The sequence below is a fragment of the Heloderma suspectum genome, chromosome 2 (genome assembly GCF_057233095.1).
Source record: "Heloderma suspectum isolate Gila_16-S chromosome 2, 16-S_ref, whole genome shotgun sequence".
NCBI lineage: Eukaryota > Metazoa > Chordata > Lepidosauria > Squamata > Helodermatidae > Heloderma > Heloderma suspectum.
Window position 1 is genome coordinate 24,018,725 of NC_139459.1, and position 11,732 is coordinate 24,030,456.

The window sequence follows — 11,732 nt, forward strand, 5'->3', positions numbered from 1 at the left end:
TAACTAGACGCACCATCCTAGGGCCCGCCATGCACGCAGAGGCACAGAGAATAGTCACATACTGCCCTGTTTGCCTAAAAACACACAGCAAAGGGAAACAGTCTCCCACCCCGATGGGAGGGAGACCGTGGGCTCACTATCCATTCCAAAGGCTTCAAGTTGACTTTGCTGAGATGCCCCCATGTAAAGGTTTTAAGTATATGCTTGTGTTTGTTGATCAGCTCACTGGATGGGTTGAATGTTTCCCAACCTGTACCTGCCAAACCCAAGCTGTGGCTAAGGCCATACTCAATGAAATAATATCTCCGTTTTCCCTCCCTGAGTCCACTGAATCTGATATGGGGAACCACTTTGTCTCCCAAGTTACTCAGAGAACCGCCCAGGCTCTGGGGATCCAGTGGCACCTTCACATGCCCTGGCGGCCCCAAAGCTCGGGCCAAGTTGAACGAATGAATAGGACCCTAAAGGAAACTTTAGTTAAGATCTGTGCTGAAACTCACCTCAAATGGGTTGAGGCCCTCCCACTTGCCCTGGCTAAAATCCGGAAAACACCCCACAAAGGGATTAAGTTGTCCCCTTTCGAGCTCATGTTTGCACGGCCACCCCGAGTTCTGCCCCTGGGACAACGTGAGGGAGCCATTTTGGAAGTGGGAAAGCAAATGTTGTGGGACCATGTTACTGGTTTGCAGTCTGTTTTGTTTCAGTTACACTGCCACGCCGCAGAGTTCCAGTCTTTGCCACTCGACCAGACCATCCACCCTTTCCGCTCCGGAGACCAAGTCCTGGTCAAAAAGGAGCCCCTGACTGCCAGGTGGAACGGACCATATACTGTGGCCCTGACTAGCCACACAGCGGTAAAACTTTTGGGGTGGGATAGGTGGACTCATCATACTAGGATAAAAAAGTATCCAGACCAGACCTCTGCATCCTGTCCCCAAGGAGTCCACAAGCAACAACCCTCTGCCCTCCCCCGACCCGATAAACCCGACCCCGGACGCTCAGGGAGGCACAGGGCAAGATTTAGAGACGGCGTGGGACTATCAGGCTCTTGAGGGGCTGAAGAGACTTTTTCGCCGAAAATGAAGTGGCTGTGGGTCCTAGCACTACTTTCCAATGGAGTGGTGGGAGCGGGGCAATCTTGTTGTCAAGAAAGTGGCCAAACAGTTTTAAGAACCTCTTTAGGGGCAGAATATTATAAATCCATGAAGTCCATCGCCTGCCTAAGAAAAAGGGTTTTTGAGGTACAACTAATTAAACCTTATACCTACTACACGGGCAGCCAGAAAAGCCAGTTACCATCAGTGACCAAGGTCTGCCTCACCAAGGGAGGACAGTGGGGATTAGATCAGTAGAGCCCGCTGCGGGTCCATAAAACCATTAAGCAAGTCATACAACAGGCCAGATTAATTACAAAAGCCCCTCCCAAGCCACCCTTAGTGCAAATCCCAGAAATAAAAGACCGCCCTTGGAGAGCCCGGTTAGGGATCCCAATGACAAAAGAAACTGATAATGTATGGCTAGAGTGGGTAAATTACATAGCCAAGTCCTTAAACAAATCCAATTATTTTGTATGCGTGGCCGGAAGATCCGTCGCCAAGGTATTACCAAGGTATGCAAGTAAGGAGGGAAGGGACCAGCCTTCCCTCCTTATTTGCATGATCCATCTGTTTCAACATCCCGATGTGTGGGGCGACGAGAGTTGCCAAGACCTCAATAAACTCTACCCCCCCTCAAAATAGAAGGTCGCGTCCTACCCCCTGTGTCTTCCATGGAGGGATGGAACCACACCGGATGCATCTACCGGTCCCTAGAGCAAGATAGTACCCTTCTGGGCAATCTCTCAACCTGCCTCAACACTACAACATTCCATAATAACTCTCTGCCCGTTCCCTGAGCTGACCTCTGGTGGTATTGCGGAGGCCTGGAGCTCTTTGAAACCCTTCCCTCAAATTGGTCTGGGATTGCGGGCTGGTTCAGCTCGTGGTCCCCTTTTCCATTGCTTTCCACCCACCCCAGCAGCCCGCCCGTTCCCACCGAAGGTGAAGTGCGACCCCTTTTGACAATCGAATATATATAGATTCAATAGCAGGGCCGAGAGGAGTCCCTGATGAGTTTAAAGGGCGAAACCAGATAGCCGCGGGATTCGAATCTACTCTGTTTTGGTGGACAGCCATTTACAAAAATGTAGATTGGATTAATTACATCTATTATAATCAGCAAAGGTTTATAAACTATACCCGAGACGCTATAAAGGGATTGGCTGAACCATTAGACGCCACTAGCCAAATGGCCTGGGAAAATCGGCGTGTTCTTGATATGATGTTAGCAGAAAAAGGAGGAGTATGTGTTATGCTAGGCCGGAGATGCTGCACCTTCATCCCCAACAACACCGCCCCTGACGGCATGGTAACGAAGGATTGCAAGGCCTCACCACCCTATCTGAAAAACTAGCCGAGAATTCAGGAGTTAACAACCCCTTAACCGTCTGGCTGGAAAAATGGTTCGGTAAATGGAAACACTTAGCAGCCTCTATCCTTATCTTGCTTGTAGTGGTAGTCAGAGTTTTGGTACTGCTTGGCTGTTGCATCATCTCCTGCGCTAGGGGTATGTCCCAAAGATTAATTGAAGCTGCCTTGTCAAAACAAATGCTTTTGCTTTATGACAAAGTTGAGATGGCTGACTAACATGTTTAATGCTCGATGAAAGGCTTTTAAGGGGGGATTGATAGAACCAAAGAGGCACCATCTTAAAGTATTGGCAGCCATCCGAGGCAGCCTCCTACAGTGGAAAAGTCCCAGAGGAAGATAGTCGTATCAACTGCCTTGTTGAAACCAACAGTAATGGTCTGTTTCATATTAGGTACAGCCAGAGGAGCCCCCCCCCCCCCCAAGTAGCTGCCACTCCTGCAGCTGGTTAGAATCCGTTCCAGCTAGATCGCTTTCTGTCCAGCTTGCAAGGACAGGTCAGCCGTAGAGACATGTCAACTACGCATGCTGAATGAAGTTCATGAATATTATGTGGCCCACCCTGCATAGCTAATGAGGTCATTATACTGAATGTATATAAGCTGTACCAAAACCATCTAGGGTGTGGTTCTCCTTTGTGGTGTTAGCCGCGAGAATTCACCCGAACAGTGCTGTTTGTCTCCTGCCAAATAAAACTGCATTGGACTGAATCTCAGAGTTCTGTGTGTCTCTAAGGGGATATTGGCATACCCCTCCTAGAGGGAACGAACTTAAGCATAATTTGTGCAACAGCAGCAATCTCAATCGCAGAATAAAAGCTCCGTGTGATGAAGGCCCTGGTCTCCCTTGCTGTGATACTGATGAAAGCAGCTCCTGAAAAACGGCGACTTGCATTGGGAGGAAATCCCCCATTCACACCAACTGCATCCCAGAGGGGCTGTTTTCATCAGGACTGCAAAAAAGAGAGCCCCTCCTTAAACACCCCCTCCTCTTCTGATGCAATCCTGATAATTTCCAACCCCTATCTTGGGGTGAGCTACTTTGGGTGGTCCACAGGATTTAGCGGGGACCCCAAACCCCCAAACAGATTTGCTGCGGAGTTTGGCAGCTAACCACTATAAAGGCCAACTTTAGCTGCCATGAATTGGGCGGTGGCGTGGGGCTGAGGGAGCTGCACCAGCGGGTGGCGGGGCCAAGCCTGCAGGCCGCATGTTGCCCATCCCCGCCCTCCCTCCAGGAGCTGCTATTTACACATCTAGTTTATCACATCTAGTTTGGGCTGCAAGTCACCTTGGAGATCCTCCTGAAAGGAATGGCAAAATAGAAATTGATTAAGGGCGCAGTGCTATGGGGATGGGCGTAAAAATTATCCTCTGAATTTGGAGGCTTACACCCATCCAATGCAGAGTGGGAGCAGCGGTGGGGGTGATCTTTGCCTCCCTGTACCTCCCGTTCTGCTTTTTTGCCCATCTACCTGAGGTGTCGGGGAGGGGGAAGGAAGGAAGCTGGAGAGGCTGGGGGGATTCCTTGTAATCCAGCCTCCCAGTCCCCTCTCCTCCCCACCCATGGGAACGCCCCCTTTCTGTCCTTTCTGAGGTTGCAACCTCAGCTTTTTAAGCTTTTATATTTTATATTGTTTTATGCTGCACTTTGTGGTTTTAATTTTTGTGAACTGACCAGAGAACTTTGGCTATTGGGCAGTATAGAAATAAATACATAAGCCGGCATGGTTCTCTCCATGCTGGCTGCAAGGGAGAGGGGGGCGGGGAGCTCGGACTCCTGGGTCCGAGGTCAGAGCTCTGGCCCTGACCTCAGACCCATGAATCCGAACTATCCTATGGCCCTCCAGACTCTGTCTAAGTGTCAGGAGGTCGCCCCTGCTGCCTTCTGAAATCCTCAGGTAGCCAGAATCAACACACAGACAATAGGGCTCTTTTCTAAGGCTTTATTTCCATTCAACCTAATGACGCTTACAGATGCTAATTGCTTGCTCCTATGAGTGAGACTTAAGAGAGCTGCCTGCTCGGGGGTTATAGCCTTAGGAATCAGTTGATCTCCATTTGGAGGGTAAGGCGGGAAACCTCTGAACTTATGGGCTAGGAGGAGAGAGTCTACCCCTTTCCTGTGGGGCATTGGGGCGCCGCTGCTGCCGTTGCGCCAAGCGGGCTGAGTGCCTCCTCCCCCTTGACACTGCACTGGCGCCTAGTGTCCAGAAACCGCTATTGCGCCTCCCTCTCCCTGCTAGGGTCACTATCGCTTTCAGGAATGTGTACCAGAGGGGCTCTCCCCCTGGCTGCGCCTCTGAACAGCGAGCGGGTTCCTCTCCAGCGGTTACTATCTCTTCCTCAGAATCAGAACTGCTTTGGGGCTCTCTGGGCTCTGATTCAACCCTGACACTAAGGGCCATACGGTTGCTGTCTAAGTAAAATTATATTTAATAAATACACTGAAAAAGCCTGAGGCATCCGTTGCCATTCTGTGAACATGTGCGAGAGCAGCTCCTCTGAGGTGAGGAGGACTGTGGCCACATTAAGTTGTCATCAGCAGGACTCACTTGCCTGTTGCCATTTGGATCTGGATTTATACACTTCTACAAGCAGCTTTCCAGGGCTGCAGAATGAAATGAAAATGAAAGTAATTGTTCCTGAGGTTCTTTCAGGGAAGCTTTGCAGGACAATTATGGATGTTGTTTTCTTTGCCCAGGTGCCAAAATGTAATAAACGATGTTTGTATAGCTCTGTCTGTTAACCTACATTTCTCAGCTCAGAAAGAAGTTGCTAGCTATTCAGAACTGAACAGCTTTCAGAAAGCCAAGCAGCCTCAAGGCAAACACTGCTTATTCGATAGATGGGAAGCAATAACACCTAGAAATCTATGAAGACCACAATGGAGCTGTCTATTTACACATATCCACTCCTCCGTTCTAGTTCTGTCCGCTGAAGACTTGTGTGAATCCATAAATTGGGGTGGGGTGGGGAGGAGGGGGCAACAGCTAATCAAAAGCAGAGAGAGAAAAAACTGCAAATGCTTTTTGCATCAAGTGATTTCCACATTTTCAGAGATAGATGCATCGAAGCCCAATGAAATCAATTACATGTTATTTCAGAACACTGAAAATGTGTTAAGAAAATCCTCATTCCATCAAAGACATTATAACTGTCCAAATGTAAACCACCTGTGAAGTACAAAACCAGTAGCTAGCCTACCTCCTCAGTGGCTTTGGGAAATAGATTTCAGTGGGCCTCAGGATGCCTAGCACGGCATAGAAGTGGGCTGAAAATGTACTGTCAGACCAGGTCTGGAATGTGGTGCATGGTTGGAGTGTTGGGCTAGCGCTGGGGAGGCTGGAGTTCTACTCCCGACTCCAACACGATTTATTTGTTCATTTGTTAAATTTGTATCCAGCCTTTCATGGTGCTCAAGGCAGCTAACAACAATAACGTTATAACAAAACAGCAATAAAATAGAAAATAATAAACACAAAATCAAAGCAGGTAACATCAGTAAAAACAACCATCTAAAACCAATTTCAGCATATTTACCACTCAGCTTTTGGGCCCAAGGCCTGCCCAAACAGGACTATCTTTGCTTGCTCTTAGATCATTAAGAGGCAGGGCCAACCAGGACTCTCTAGGCAAGGAGTTCCAGAGGCTGGGAGCAGCCACAGAGCAGCAGAGCCCAGAAGCGGCCACTGACTTGGTTCGCACCTAACAAGAAGCCACCGTGGGTGAATTTCCCCATGGATTTTCTTGTCATGGCAGCTGCCATTTTGAACATTTGGGGTGCAGCAGGGGCATGCCGTAGCTTTTTGTTACATTTGAATCCGGCAAGGTTGGGTTGACGGGGTGGTTGACAAGCCACCCACAACCATAAAACAACCCATGGGTTCTAGGTGGCTTGTCAACCACCTCAACAACCCACCCTTGCAGGGTTCGCACATAACAAGAGGCTACGGTGCACCCTTGCCATGCCCCAAAGATTCAAAATGGCAGCTGCTGCTGCAACCAGATGCCATAGGGAAATTAACCCACAGAGGCTTCTGGCTACGTGTGAACTGGTGCACTGGCTGGGTTCATACAACCCTGTGCAGTTTTGAGAGGCAGAAAATGTGGTATGTTTTAAATGGCTTCTGAAAATGCACCTGTTTAAACAGGCTTTCTCTGGCTTATAATGAATCATAATTAATCATGCTGCTGCTCCATTTTATTGTTTTTGTATTGTTTTTGTATTGCTTTTATTGTTATTGTAGCATAAATCATTTTAATAGTGCATTTTAAGCTGCGATTTTAATATTGTTATACAGACCGCTTAAGGGTTTTATTATATTAAGCAGTATATAAGTACTAATAATAAATGAATGAATCAATAACAGAGGTGGGACCAAGTACCACTCCAAATCTCTATCTGCTGACCAACAATTTTGACATGACATTATCAAGCAAGAGGTTCCTTGTAATTCTTCTGTGTCTCTAAAACAAGGATGGGTGACCTGCAGCCCTCACTTCGTTTCAAAAGGGCTTTGGAAGTGATCAGTTCAGACCTCTGGCTAGCTTAATCCCTCCCTCCCCCATTAGCCTGCTGGACAGAGGAGGAGATGGAGAGAGAACATGAAATCTAAATGGCCACTTTCTGTCAGGAACTACTTCAAAATCCATATTAATGTAATAATACCATGGTATCCTTCTGGGACGGCTCTCTGAGCTGGGAGCGGGAGGCACTGCGTTGCAGTGGTTTCGCTCCTACTTGGAGGGTCGCCTCCAGAAGGTGGTGCTTGGGGAATACTGCTCAGCCCCGTGGATTCTCCAATATGGGGTTCCACAGGGGTCAGTTTTGTCCCCCATGCTGTTCAACATCTACATGAAACCATTGAGTGTGGTCATCCGGAGTTTGGGAGTGCGTTGTCATCAGTGTGCTGAAGACACGCAGCTCTATTTCTCCTTTTCATCTTCTTCAGGTGAGGCTGTGGATGTGCTGAATTAGTGCCTGTCTGTGACAATGGACTGGATGAGGGCTAATAAACTGAAACTCAATCCAGACAAGACTGAGATGCTGTTGCTGGGTGGTTCTGCTGACCGGATGGAGGGTGTTCAACCTGTTCTGGAAGGGGTTGCACTCCCCCGAAGGAGCAGGTCCGTAGCTTGGGGGTCCTCCTGGAACCATCTTTGACACTTGAGGCTCAGGTGGCCTCAGTGGCACGGAGTGCCGTCTACCAGCTTCAGTTGGCAGCTGAACTACACCCCTATCTGGACAGGGATAACCTGGCTTCAGTTGTCTATGCTCTGGTAATCTCCAGGTTAGATTACTGCAATGCGCTCTAGATGGGGCTGCCTTTGAAGACAGTTTGGAAGCTGCAGCTTGTGCAAAATGCAGCGGCCAGATTGCTAACAGGGACCAGAAGGTCTGAACATATAACACTGACTCTGGCCTGCTTGTACTGGCTGCCTATATGCTTCCGAGCTCAGTTCAAGGTGCTGGTTTTAACCTATAAAGCCCTATACGGCTTGGGACCGCAATACCTGATGGCACGCCTCTCCCAAAACGAACCTACCTATACACTACGTTCATCATCTAAGGCCCTCCTCTGTGTGTCTCCTCCAAGGGAAGCTCGGAAGGGACGAGGGAGCAACGAGGGAGAGGGCCTTCTCAGTGGTTGTCCCCCATCTGTGGAACAAGCTCCCAGATGAGGTCCGCCTGGCACCAACATTATTATCTTTTAGGTGCCAGGTTAAGACCTCTGTCTTTTCCCAGGCATTTGGCAGCACATGATGAGTTTTAATTGGTCCTGGATGTGTCTTTAGTTATGACTGATAGTTCAATGTTGTTTTTAGTTATATGTTGTTTGTGTATATTGTCTGTGCTTTTATGTGCTTTTTTGTAAATGGCTTTTAAACTGTTTATATTGTATTTAAGGTTTTAACTTCTGTAAACTGCCCAGAGAGCTTCGGCTATGGGGCAGTACAGAAATGCAAATAATAATAATAATAATAATAATAATAATAATAATATTATCAACAACAACTTTATTTGGTCAAGCAAAATATCACAAAAGTTATGCAAGCTTTTGAGAACTCCAAATCTTTTCATCCGGTAAAATGTTATAAAAAGCAGGTGGGGTAAATAGGGGAGATGGAAAAATCTGATTTCATAGTGAGGTCAGAATATCTGCATGTTCAGAGCCCCAAGATGAAGGGGTGGGTAGGTCTCTGCAGAGATTCAAATTAGGCTCTGCAGGTCATGTGATGGATGGACTGGGAACCAGAAAGAAAAATGTTGGATCCTGCATTTTGGAAATATAAAATCCAACTGTTACTCAGGTATATGTTTCCATCCTGGGGGACGCACACTGGCCCCTTTTACCAGAGAAAGTAGGTAGTCTTTATATTAACCAAGCTGAAGATAATTTTAGATGCTGTACTAGTTTTTAAAAAGCCAGATTGGGTAGCTTTATCTAGCAGTTCAAGGGGATGAACCTTCAGAGAATAAAGTCCTGGCTTCAGGTGATGTAAAATCCTCTTCCTCAGTGTAGGGTCCCTGCTGTAGAATGGCTAAATTCAGTAATTCTCCAGGTCACAACCGCCGCCCCCTGCAAAGGTAGCTGTGTTGACCATAAGAACTAGAATCACTTCCAGTACAATCCTATGTATGTCTACTCAGAAGAAAGTTGCACTGAATTCAATGGGGTTTACTCCAAGTGGGCATAGAACTGCAGCCTAAACTTTCATTCTTCTTGTGGTAGAATCAAGCATGCTCAGTTTTTTGGGATGGACTCCAGAACTCTGCTTCTGTTTTAAATGCAGCATCACAACTGACTCCCTTTACACGCGCTTCTTCCCCCCTTTCCCTCCTCCTTCTCCCCTTATCTGAGTCTACTGTTATTTTTCATTGATCTTGCTCCTCTTCTTGCCACTTTTCCTCATTTCATGGAAGGAACTGAAGCGGAACACAATGGGGTCTTTTGATAGCTCATTATCTGTAATCTACTTAAAAATGGAACAAATGGCATTTAATGCAGGAGACCCCTTGGAGGGCCACGGTGTCATGTAAAGAGCCGGCAAACTTCCATGAAGGAGCAATTTCAATTGCAGGATAAAAGCTCCATGCGAAGGAGCCCTGAGTAAACCTACACAGAATTGGGCTACAAGTCAAAAGCCATGACTGTCAAAAGCCATGAAGTAGGCTGCTGCATATGTATACTCAGAAGTAAGACTCACCATGTTCAGTGTACCTCTAGGTAAGTGCGTATAGGTTTGCATCTTCAACCAGGTAGTTTCTAAGACAAGCAAGCCTTGCTCACCTTGACAATTCCACAGAGTTAATGACCTGGTTTGGACAGCCCACTGTGGGTTAATTAACCCTTGGGATACCACACTGTATTGCCATCCACCTTTATGAATATGCGAGCCCTGGTTGTGGGTCGCTGTGGCTTGTTGTGTTGTCTGAACCCGGGCAGTGGGGGTTATTTCGGGGTTAAACAACCCTCACATAACCCACAGTCTGTTTTAGGGTTATGCAAGGATTGTTTAACTCTCAAATAACTCCCACTGCCTGGGTTCCCACGGATGACACAACAAGCCATGGCAACCCCCAGCCAGGGCTTGCATATTCATAATGGTGGATGGCATTCACCACAGCTCCTCATGGGTAAATTAAGCCACAATGGGCTGTCATGTCATGCAAACTCGTCTACAGAGCCACTATTCTACTAGGAAACATCCTGCAGAGCTTAGAAGCCTAACCTGCATTCATCATTTCACTAACTCCTGGATTCCCAGTTCCATGGGTGCTGCCTTCACGGGTTTTGCAGATATCTGACTGCCAGAAATGTCTGGGTAAAAATTAAGTTATCAGACATATAATTATGCAGCTAGAACAGACTAGAAGGCTATCTAAATCCTTCCTCTGCAGTGAGTCATCCACCCTCCATCTCCTACACCAACCTATGCAATCCAGACCTCAGGGGAGTGCATATGTTGCGCAGAAAGGTGATTCCAGAGCAAGTGGCACAAAATGGTTTATGCAAGTAAGCCAAATCACAAGCTATAGGGGAAATAAAGGGAAGTAAAAGCAAACAAACAACCCCCCAGCTTCATCTTCCAGTAATGCTTGAGGACTAGCACCTCTCATTTTACATTAGCTCCACACCTTCCAACTAACCAACTGGAATTAGGAGTGAGCAGTGACATGGCCAAGTTTGCGGATGACACCAAATTATTTAGGGTGGTTAAAACAAAAAGGGATTGTGAAGAGCTCCAAAAGGATCTCTCCAAAATGGGAGAATGGGCATCTAAATGGAAAATGAGGTTCAATGTAAGCAAGTGTAAAGTGATGCACGTTGAGGCAAAAAATCCCAACTTCAAGTATAGCCTGATGGGATCCGAGCTAGCGGTGACTAACCAGAAAGAGATCTTTCGGTTGTGGTGGACAGCTCCATGAAGATGTCAACCCAGTGTGCAGCCACCGTAAAAAAGGCAAACTTCATGTTAGGCTGGCATAATTAGAAAAGGGATTGAGAATAAAACTACCAAGATCATACTGCCCCTATACAAATCTATGGAGTGATCACACTTGGAATACTGTATACAGCTCTGGTCACCACACCTAAAAAAAGATACTGTAGAACTGGAAAAGGTGTAGAGAAGGGCAACTAAAATGATAAAAGGGCTGGAGCATCTCCCCTATGAGAGAAGGTTACAACAGCTGGGATTGGTTAGCTTGGAAAAAAGGAGGGTAAGGGGAGACATGATAGAGCTCTACAAAATTATTCATAACGTGGAGAATGTGGATAGGGAGACATTTCTCTCCCTCTCTCAAAATACTAGAACCCGGAGTCATCCTACGAAGCTGATTGGTGAGAGGTTCAGGACAGATAAAGGGAAGCACTTCTTCACACAGTGCATAGTTAAACTATGGAACTCGCTACCACAGGATGTTGTGATGGCCACCAGTTTGGATGGCTTTAAAAGGGAGTTGGACAAATTCCTGGAGTAAAAGGCTATCAATGGCTACTAGTCTTAATGGCTATGTGCTAACTCCAGTACCAGAGGCAGTGAGCCTATGTACACCAGTTGCTGGGGAACATGGGTGGGAGGGTGCTGTTGCACTCATGCCCCGCTTGTGGGTTCCTGGTTGACAGCTGGTTGGCCACTGTGTGAATGAACTGCTGGACTAGGTGGACACTTCGTCTGAACCAGCAGGGCTCTTCTTACGAGCTTAACCGCCCACGTCAGAATAACTCATATTAATTCAGCCTGCAGCCACTCCAGCCCC